This window comes from Humulus lupulus, chromosome 8 (assembly GCF_963169125.1).
Source record: "Humulus lupulus chromosome 8, drHumLupu1.1, whole genome shotgun sequence".
NCBI classification, from domain to species: Eukaryota; Viridiplantae; Streptophyta; class Magnoliopsida; order Rosales; family Cannabaceae; genus Humulus; species Humulus lupulus.
In genome coordinates this window covers 19,387,625-19,398,056 of record NC_084800.1, presented here as the reverse complement: position 1 = coordinate 19,398,056, position 10,432 = coordinate 19,387,625, and the positions used below count along the sequence as shown (strand labels likewise).

Here is a 10,432-nt window from a genome sequence, read left to right as displayed (position 1 = left end):
TTCTGAGAGCTTATATATGGTGTTTTATCCTTTTTAAGATATTTCTTGGGGTTTCCAAGTGGTTTGAGGTTTAGAAAAGCTTGAAGAGATTGTCTTCACCGAAAAGTTGCTCGGTAAGTGAAATTTTGTGTATTATGAGGTTTTTGGGGTTCTTGGAGTACAAGATGATTTTTGGTTATTTGATTGAGTTTATAAGAGAGTATATATGTTTATGAATATTTTAATATATGTGGAGACTCATTTAATTTGGGTGATGATCTAGGAGATAAGAATTTTATCAAAATCGGTATATGATAACATTATGATGAATCATGTTGGTATTTGGGATATATGGTTATGGCAGGTTATTTGATGTTGATTATTGGTTGATTTTGATATTTGAGGATAGCTAAAATTAAGGGGAAACTCTGTCAAAATTTCTCCAAATGTCTAAGATAAATCTAATGCTCGATCTAGGTGGTTTAAGGCATTTTAGGCATGTTTTGGGTATGAAATTTGATATGATGTTTTATGGGTATTTTTAAATGAGAGTTCAATGTCTTACTGCCTTCATTATGATGAGAAATCCATGTCATTGTCAGGATAAGCACATCAATACCTAAGACACCACTTGTTACACGATGAACTATATTTTGGACAAAAGGTAAGTAAAGTACTCAACTGCAACACAAGAATTATGTGTTATGTGAAAGTATGCATTATATGAATATTTTGTGAGTAAGTGGTATTAACATACAGTGACACTTCATCATAAATTTGTATGCATGGCATAATAGTGATATGGTAAATTATTATATGATATAAGACCATGCATGATATTATGATGATTAATTATATGATGCCTTTGCAAGTTTTGTGCAACATAAAAGAAAGTTGTTATAAGAAGTTTAAGTTCAGTGCCACTGTTTTGAAAAGGCAAATGAAAGTGTTAATAAGTGTAAACGGAGGCCTATAGTAGGCTTATAGTGGCTGCCCAATAATTTGGGCTAGGTTTTAGTGAACCAATTATATTGTTTGCCATGTTTCCGTTTTTATTTCTCCTCCATATGAGTTATTGTTATATGTATTGACACCACAGTGTGTGGCCGCCTTAACTCTTGAGCCCGACGGGGCAACGATGGAATAAGGTTTTTAATGTGCCCTACTGTGGTGATGGCTAGCCGGAGGAGAACCCATGGGATTTTGTATTATATGTGTAACAAGCCCTGCAGGCATTGACCAATTCAAACAGTGTGCACAATATTAAGGGGCCCAAAATTTAAAAAGAAGTTGTATATGTCCATTGATATTGGGTAATCATTAGCATTGCATGAATTACTTTGCTTACTGAGCTTTAAGCTCACAGTTGTCTTGTGTTGCAGGTAGAGAAAGAAATATGTGAATGATATGAGGAGAACTGAAGCATGGTCCTGACCCTGATTTGTACATATGAACATATCGACCTTTTGTGGGTTATTTCAGTTATCAGTGAGATGTTTGTAATAAAGTGTGAAGTTATGTTTTGAAAATAAATTGGGTTATTTAATACTTATGTATAATATGTTTGAGACCCACTTTATGTTTAATGTAAATAATGTGAAATAAGTTTTCAAGTTTTAAAAAAAAATAATAATAAATGTCCAAACTTTTGCAGTAATAAATTATGATATAGTTTTAAAACATAACACCTCAAATATGGTTTTAACTAAAATAAGTGAGGGTGTTACAGTATGGGACTAATCTCCGGTCGTAACCCTCTCTTCGGGAGGGTACTGTAGCTCTGGGTCTTAGGCAGTATGTAGAAGAGCCTAGTCTTGAGCCAGTCTCGGACCCAGAACCCGTGCCAGCCCACGACATCATTGTCTTAGATTCCCCCGCAGAAGCTCCGGGGCCGGTGGTCATGACCATAGATTCCTCTTCTAGCTTGGGGGGTAGGATCCCTCATGATATATGTTTTTGAATTCTGTTTTCTCTTTATTCTTGTTTTTCTTGCAGAAATGCTAACTTGTATACTAATGTTGCCTTTGTTTTGCCAGAATAGATGTCTCAGCCCGGGAACAAGGATTTGCGAGCTAGGTTCACCGGAGGGAACTCCTCTGCCGGGACCTCCGGGCCCATGGTGAAGAAGCTTCGGGTGGCAAAGAAGGCCGCTGGGACACCAACCAAGTCCCCTGCAAAGGGGAAAGACCAGACCCCAGCTACCCTGGCCAAGGTACCTCCACCTCCTGCAGCAATGGAGAAGATGCCCCCGCCCCCTCCACGAGCTCCCACCTTCGTTCGGGATATGGAGACGGAGCCCGGGACTTTGGCAGCATCCGCCACCGAGGTGCACATTCCGGTGGACCCCCAGGCCCTGGAGAAGATTCCTGACGTCTTTTTTTGGGGACGGTGTACGACACGGCGACCTACACCGTCGACCACTACTACGGGGCCACCGAAAGGGACCTGCGAGCAATCGAGACAAGGAGCCCGGAGAGCATGATGGAGTCTTCACTGGGAATGACTCTAATGGTAAGCTGGCTTTGCTTTTTTATATTTTGGTTAGCATGCTCTGTCTTGTCTCTTTTTTTTTTTCTAAGGCAGTTGCCTCTTTGTTTTGTAGGGCGCTCTGGCTCTTCACCGGAGCATATCCAGGTCTAAGGCTCGGCTCGAGGACATGAGGGGCGAGAACCAGGCGGTTTTGGCCGCCCATCAAACGACCTTGGCCGCCTTGCAGGGGGCCCAACAGCAGGAAAAAGAGGCCAAGGATGCCTTGGCGGCCGCGTGGGCTGAGCTAGACGCAACCCGTCCTAAGCTTCAAGAGGTCGAGGCTACCAAGGCCGCTCTTGCGGCCGCGGTGGCCGAGCTGGACTCTGCGAAGACTGGAGCCGAGGAGGCCAAGGTCGCCTTGGCAGCGGAGAAGGCAGCTTCCAGCTCCGCCATGGAGGACATGCTCTACCATTGTTGGGTCTTCAACTCGGACAGCGACTTCTCCTTTTTAGGAGCGGACTGGGAGGACTTCCGAGAAGGGTTCAAAGCTTGCCTCCAGCAAGAGGAGCCTTCTGAGACTGGGGAGGCCTCCACAGTGGTTGAACAGGAGGGTGAGACGGCGACCTCCACGGAGCAGCCCGGTGGAGCCTAGGGCCTTCATTTTTTCTTTTTATATATATATATATTTTTGTAACTTTGTATGAGGTTTTTTCACCTCGAGACATTTGGTTTTAGTCAATTTTTGATTCTATGCACCTTAGTTTGCTTTTCTTTTTCGTGGTGCCATGATTGATACTCTTATATTTTTTTGGGAAAAACATATTAACCAATCTCGATCTAATTTTTAAGACAAATCCTGGTTGAATCCCGGACCTTGCTTTAAAAAACTTAGTTCGCGTTAGTTCTTTGACTAATATCTTGTGCTTTTTAAGAAAAACACTGATTAATCAATTTGAATCAACTTCTAAGTTTTAGGACATGGTTATGGCCAGGACGTTATTTTGAAAACTTAGTTCGCGTTAATTCTTTGACTAATGTCTTGTGCTTTTTAAGAAAAACACTGATTAATCAATTTGAATCAACTTCTAAGTTTTAGGACCTGGTTATGTCCAGGACGTTATTTTGAGAACTTAGTTCGCGCCAATTCTTTGACTAATGTCTTATGCTTTTTAAGAAAAACACTGATTAATCAATTTGAATCAACTTCTAAGTTTTAGGACCTGGTTATATCCAGGATATGACTTAGTTTGTGTTAATCCTTCATCAATATGTCGTGTTTTTTAAGAAAAACATCGACCAATCGATTTGAATCAACTTTTAAGTCTTTAAGGCGACCTGGTTATATTAGCCAGGTACCATATGCCCCCAAGTAATTAGGAAAGGGTCTTTCGTGGTTACTTGAGATTACATTTGCAAATATACACAATAATGAAAGAAGATTTAATTCTCATTGCTTAATACATAAGAAATGGCCTTTCTGAGTAAGCCTTACAAGGGTGTCATTGATAATACTTCTTCAAGTGGATGGCGTTCCAAGCTCGTGGGACTGCTTTGCCATTAAGCCGGGCTAACTTGTAGGTTCCTTCCTTAATGACCTCGGTGATTTGATATGGCCCTTCCCAGTTCGGTCCCAATACTCCATCTTTGGGATCCTTACCGGCTAAGAAGATTCTCCTAAGGACCATGCCTCCATTGCTAAGGGCGCGTTTTTTGACCTTTGAGTTGAAATAACGCGTGATTTTTTGCTGGTAATGTGCTAGCTGAAGCTGTGAATCTTCTCGCCTTTCATTAATCAGGTCGAGGGATGAGCAAAGTAGTTCATGATTGCGATCCTGGTCATATGCCTGGACTCTATGAGAATATACCTTTAACTCAACAATAAGGACCGCCTCGCTCCTAAAAGCCAGGGAGAAAGGAGTATGCCCCGTAGAGGTCCGATGCGAAGTCCGGTATGCCCACAGTACCTGAGAGAGCTGTTCTGGCCAGACCCCTTTGGCTTCGTCCAACCTCTTCTTAAGACTCGCCTTTAGCGTCTTATTGACAGCCTTGACCTGGCCGTTCGCCTGAGGATAGGCCACGGAGGAGAAACTTTTCATGATGCCGTACCTTTCACAAAATTCGGTGAAGAGGTCGCTATCGAACTGAGTCCCATTGTCAGATAAGATTTTCTTGGGCAGCCCGAATCGGCAGATAATGCTCTTGACCACGAAGTCGAGGACTTTCTTGGATGTTATTGTTGCCAAAGGCTCTGCCTCTGCCCATTTTGTGAAGTAGTCGATAGCCACCACGGTGTAGCAGACCACGGAGGAAAACATAGTTGCTACCCTTAGTGAGGTGAATGCGGTCCAAGGCAAGGTGAAAGGGTGGTGGTATGACACATGTGCCACTGTCCATGTCACCTATGACAAATCATTGTTCAAGACCTTTGAAGAGTCAAAGGGCAACCATGAGATACAAATGGGCAATGAGGGCAAATCCAAGGTACTTGGCAAAGGTACTATTGATGTCTACTTCATCTCTGGCAAGAAAGTTACATTAGTGAATGTACTTTATGTTCCCGAAATGAGTAGAAACTTGGTAAGTGGTGCTTTGCTTGGCAAGCCCGGCATTAAAGCCGTTTTTGAGTCTGGTAAACTTATACTTACCAAATCAAATGTATTTTTGGGAAAGGGGTACTCTTGTGAGGGTATGGTTAAATTATGCACCAATGATGTAACTTTCAATGTTATCAATAAAAATGCTAATTCCGCCTATATTGTTGAGTATGATTCTTTATTTTTGTGGCATCTTAGACTATCGCATATAGGTTTTTCAACCATGAAAAGAGTAGTAAAATGTGGTATGATTGCATGCAATATTAAAAACTATGGTAAATGTGAAACATGTGTTAAGGCAAAAATGATTAAGAAAACATTTCCTAGTGTAGAAAGATCATCTAATTTACTAGATTTAATCCATAGTGATCTTTGTGAATTAAATGGTGTTTTAACTAGAGGTGGTAAAAGGTATTTTCTTGCTTTTATAGATGATTTTAGTAGATATACCTATGTGTTTCTTTTAAAGCATAAAGATGAGACTTTTGATGCTTTTAAATTGTATAAATTAGAAGTTGAAAACCAACTAAATAAAAAGATTAAGGTGCTAAGAAGTGATAGAGGAGGAGAGTACTTCTCTAATGAATTCAATACATTTTGTGAAGAAAATGATATAATTCATGAGTGCACTGCACCTTATACACCACAACACAATGGTGTTGCTGAAAGGAAAAATAGGACTTATCTAGAGATGATAAATTCTATGTTGGTGTTTTCTAAGTTGAACTTCAACTTATGGGGTGAAGCTCTTTTAACCGCTTGTCACATTCTTAATCGAATACCGATGAAGAAAAATGAGATATCTCCAAATGAGTTATGGAAAGGAAGAAAACCAACATAGGGTACTTCAAAGTGTGGGGGTGTCTTGCATATTGCAAGAAAACCGAACCTAATAGAACAAAGTTAGGCTCAAGAGCCATAAAGTGTGCTTTTGTTGGTTATGCCAACAATAGTAAAGCTTATAGGCTATTAGAATTAGAGTCTAATATTGTGATTGAATCTTGAGAAGTTGAATTCTTTGAGAATATGTTATGTGACAACAATTCTCACTTAGGATTAGGCAAATGTTCTTGAGATTCCTCTTCTCCACCTTGGATGGCCATGGTTAGCTGCCTGGGTTTCGATTTTCCCTTCATGGAAATGTTGTAGCATTCCCTGGCAGCAAGCTGATCGCCACGGACCGTGCATATCCCCGTGGAAGAAGGGAATTTCAGCGCGAGGTGGCGAACGGAGGTGATGGCCTCAAAAGCTATAAGTGTAGGTCGGCCGAAAATGGCATTATATGCAGCGGGGCAGTCAATGACCACGAACTCGAGGAGTTTTGAGACTGTCCGAGGTCCCTCTCCTAAGGTGATCACCAGCTCGATCGTCCCTATAGCCGCTGATCCTTCTCCCGAGAAACCATATAGCATCATGGAGGTTGCCTTCAGCTCGGCGACATTCAAACCCATCTTCTCCAGTGTGGACCGGAATAGAAGGTTTACCGAGCTCCCATTATCGATCAGCACTCTCCTAACCCTCCGATTAGCGAGCTGCACTGCTACGACCAGAGGGTCGTTATGAGGGAACTGAACGTGGCTAGCATCTTCTTCAGTAAAAATGATTGGTTGCCTTTCCAATCACTGCTGCTTTGGCAGAAGCTGCTCGGGGATGAACTCTACTTCATTATGAGCCTTGAGTTCGTTGACGTACCTCTTTTGGGCACCCCTGCTCGTGCCAGCCAAATGCAGACCTCCCGAGATTGTGGATATCTCTCCTCCTATCACTGGAGGAGGGACGTCTTGATCTACCCGAGACCAGGGCTGACTGACCGGGACTTCTGGAGCAGGTCGGCTTGTTGGAACCCTGTTCCGCGCATACTGAGCCAAGGGGCCGGCTCTGATGAGAGTCTCGATCTCATCGTTCATGTGTCTACAATCATCGGTATTGTGGCCAACGTCGTTGTGGAAACTAGAAAAACTTGGAGGTGTCTCTCTTCCCCTTCTGGTGCTTTAACGGCTTCGGCTTCTTCCACGGGAGGCGAGCAGAGTTTGCTAGGAAGATGTTCTCCCTAGAATGGGTGATGTAATGCCCCAAATTTCCTAATAAGGTTTAGGACCTTGATTAGGAGGCCGGGAGGGCCATAATTGGTTTATTATAGTATTTAATGTGGGCTCATATGTTAAATATGAGGGTAATTTGGTAATTTGGCCACTGTTGGCGTAATTGTATATTTTGGGTGCGTGATTGTGATTAATTAATATAGCCACATTATAAGGTGGATTGGTTCGAGCTATTTGACATGAGACGATCATGAGATGTAAGTGTTCGGTCTAGTCATAACGGGTTTAAGTTCGGGGCTCGGGGTGAGTCTCGGGGTGAATTTGATGATTAGAGCATTACCGGGAATTAAAGGGTAATGGGATATGATTTATTGGTATTTGGGAATAATGAGAATAGTGGAAATTGGAGAGCGTTAATTATAATTAACGAGATAGGCGGGAAAGGACGGTTTTACCCTTGGAAGCTTTTAAAGGGGTTTATTTGGCTTAAGGGCATTATGGTCTTTTGACCCTAAGGATTTATATCAGCTTTTAAGTTTTAGAAAGCTGTGGAAATACAGAATAAAACAGAGCATCCTTATCTTCATGCTTCTCTCCTTCCCGTGTACCATTTCCTCCTTCACTTTTCTTTGAATTTTGAGAGCCCAAGTTGAGGAGTTGAGCTAGGAGATCAAAGGTGGGAGTTAGGGAACTTGATTCAGACATTGGAGGGGATTCAAAATCGTGTTTGAGGTAAGTTTCAACCATTGGTTTCTGGTTCATACTTTGTTTTGGTTTAAGATTTCAGCTTGTGAATTCTTGGTGGTTAATTGGAATTAATGGGAGTTAGATTGATATTTGATTTGGGTTTTGATGAGGGTTTGATATAGATGATGTTTAGAGGTTTAATTGAGTGTTTGGAGAAGGTTTAGAACTAGTTTGAAGGCTTGGTTCTAAGGGAATATGCAGGGGAGGTCGAGCTGGTGCGTTGCTGATTTTTGGCTGGTCTGGGTAATGAGCCGCGGCCTGGCTTTTGTGTGCCGCGGCCTAAGGTGGCTTCTGAGGAAAATATGCCTCTGTCAGGGAGATGAGTCGCGGCATGGCTGTGGTGAGCCGCGGCCCATCAGGGCAGATTTGACTAAAATTGTGTTTTTAGCTTAGGGGTGCTTACCATAGGCCTCGGGGTTGATCCTACTACTTGGTTAAGTAGGGATTGATGTCCCGGAGGCTAGATATTGGTTTGGAAACTTAAGTTGATCATTTTTATTGATGATATCTTATATTTGGTTATGACTAGGTGACCGCTAAAAGACTAAAAGTTGATCGTTCTCAAGGATCGTTCTTTAAATCGTTCTAGCTCAACTTTGAGGTAAGAAAACTGCACCCTGTGTATATGTGACATGCATGGCTATTATGATGCATGTTGGTTGATTATTGAGTATGACATGCATGGCTAGTATGATGCATGTTGGTTGATTATTGAGTATGACATGCATGGCTATTCTTGATGCATGTTGGTTGACTATAAAACGTGACATGCATGGCTGTTATTGGTGCATGTTGGATTGCTGGATATATTGCATATGATGCATGAGAAACATGTAATTAGGACATGCTTTGTATACTGAGTATGATATCGTTCAGAGCTTGAGCCTCTGTGTTTATCCATCGTCCTAATTGTACTAGTACCTGTTTAGTAAGCATGCTAGATACCCTGTTTATGGACATGGAACATGTGATATATGATTGGTGGCATGACTTACTTGTGTTTGACACTGACTAGTCAGGGACCGACTCTAAAGTCGAGAATCATGCATTGAATGGCTCTATGGCATTAATGCTAGACCGACCCTAAGGTCGATGAATCATGAATTGAATGGCTCCATGGAATTAATGTTGGACCGACTCTAAAGTCGAGAATTGCGCATTGAGTGGCTCTAAGGCACTAATGCCAGACCGACCCTAAGGTCGATGATCACGCATTGAATAGCTCCATGGCATTAATGCGAGACCGACTCTAAGGTCGAAGAACTTATAAGCGCTTGCCTGGTCTATGAGCAGATGTTTATAGCCAAGGTATATGACCTCGGTGACTGTTTGTCACATGGCTAAGGGACGCTGTCCATAGCACGACTCTAGAGTCGGGAGGAAGGTTATGTTAGTGCCCATTCACCATGCACCTGTCCTGTTTAAACTTATGAAAGAATCACTTATCAGTTAAGCCCTGGTGACCCTATCGTCACATGGCTAGAGGGAGCGATGCTCATTATTGTGACTTTTGGCTATTGTCACTTATTTGCTTGGACTGATAGTCCTGAATGGTTATTATGATCGTTGTTGATAATATATCATGCTTTATTGTGTTTTCTTGCTGGGCTTCGGCTCACGGGTGCTACGTGGTGCAGGTAAAGGCAAAAGGAAGCTGGACCATCCTTGAGTTGGAAAGCTTAGGTGATGATGTGTACATATGCAGCTGCTCGTCCGCCATGGCCGAGGTTTAAAATGGAACTAGGGTCGAACCCTGTTTTGCCGCTTAGAACGGCCTGTTGTAAATATTTTTCTGTAATAAACTCTGAAACTACATTTTCGGGATCCCAATGTATATATTAAACGTTCTAGTGAAACGTTACATCTTGACCAAAATGTTTAATCCCTAAACCACTAATCATACTTAGTTACACGTTTTTGGCCAAATGACTCGATTAGCGAGTTTAGCACTGTTAACAAGGCACACCGTAACGGTCCCTGGAGTTTGGGGCGTTACAGGTGAGCTCCGTATAAGTTGCGTAGACCGTCTTAAATTTTTCTATGGACTTATTCTTCTTTGGGCCGTGCTGGTTGCCCTCGCCGTTCCCCTTTCTCTTCCCTCCACCGAACTGGTTATTCTGTGTAACGTTCTGGGTCGCTGTCACGACCTCCATTCCCACTCCAGCGGGCTGCTCAGGGACCTGGCTAGTTCCTGCAGCTGAGGCTTAGGCCTCCTCCAAGTTGATCCACCCCTGGGCCCTATTTCGGAATTTGTTTACTAAGCTGACTCCCTTCCTTAATATTTCGTTCTAGAGTCCCCCTCCGACGAGGATTCCAGTCCTCAAAGCCATGAGCTTGGAGCTGTCATCTGCGTCTCTGGCCCGAGCAGCGACGTTCGCGAACCTGCTCAGGTAAGCCTTCAAAGGCTCGTCGGGTTGTTGCCTCACGTTAGCCAGGGAGTCAGCCTTGACGCGAGCAGCCTGAGAGGCTCGGAATGCTCTTTTGAAGTCAGCAGAGAAAGTTTTCCAGGAGTTGATTGACTGCTTCTTGTTCTGTTTGAACCACTGTCTGGCCGGCCCAGTCAGTGTGGAGGGAAATATCAGACACCTCAGCTCGGGGCCA

At 42.8% G+C, this 10,432-nt stretch overlaps 1 long non-coding RNA gene across 1 annotated transcript; it reads left to right on the top strand.

Annotated features, from left to right (window-relative positions):
• Positions 1-580: 580 nt before the first annotated feature.
• LOC133793536 (uncharacterized) lies at positions 581-1,584 on the top strand. Its single transcript, XR_009874866.1, has 2 exons — positions 581-643; positions 1,362-1,584. It is a non-coding gene; the product is annotated as an uncharacterized LOC133793536 (long non-coding RNA).
• Positions 1,585-10,432: the final 8,848 nt, after the last annotated feature.